The sequence below is a fragment of the Fulmarus glacialis genome, unplaced genomic scaffold (genome assembly GCF_000690835.1).
Source record: "Fulmarus glacialis isolate BGI_N327 unplaced genomic scaffold, ASM69083v1 scaffold29314, whole genome shotgun sequence".
Lineage (NCBI taxonomy): Eukaryota > Metazoa > Chordata > Aves > Procellariiformes > Procellariidae > Fulmarus > Fulmarus glacialis.
In genome coordinates this window covers 432-655 of record NW_009210347.1, presented here as the reverse complement: position 1 = coordinate 655, position 224 = coordinate 432, and positions in this window count along the sequence as shown.

The window sequence follows — 224 nt, the reverse complement described above, 5'->3', positions numbered from 1 at the left end:
GCCCCGCGGCCGGAGCGGGTACGAGACACCGTTTCCCCGGAATCATTGATTTTTTTGTGCGTGTTTTTTTACGATATCCCTCGGGGTTGGTTCCTCGCCGGGATTCCGTGGTGGTTTTCCCGTTGTTGTTTTTTGACGCTGTTCCAATAAAACCCCGTAGAGATTTTTCCTTTTATTTTTATAATTTAGGAATAAATGAGGCGGGTGTCCGGGAACCCCCAGCC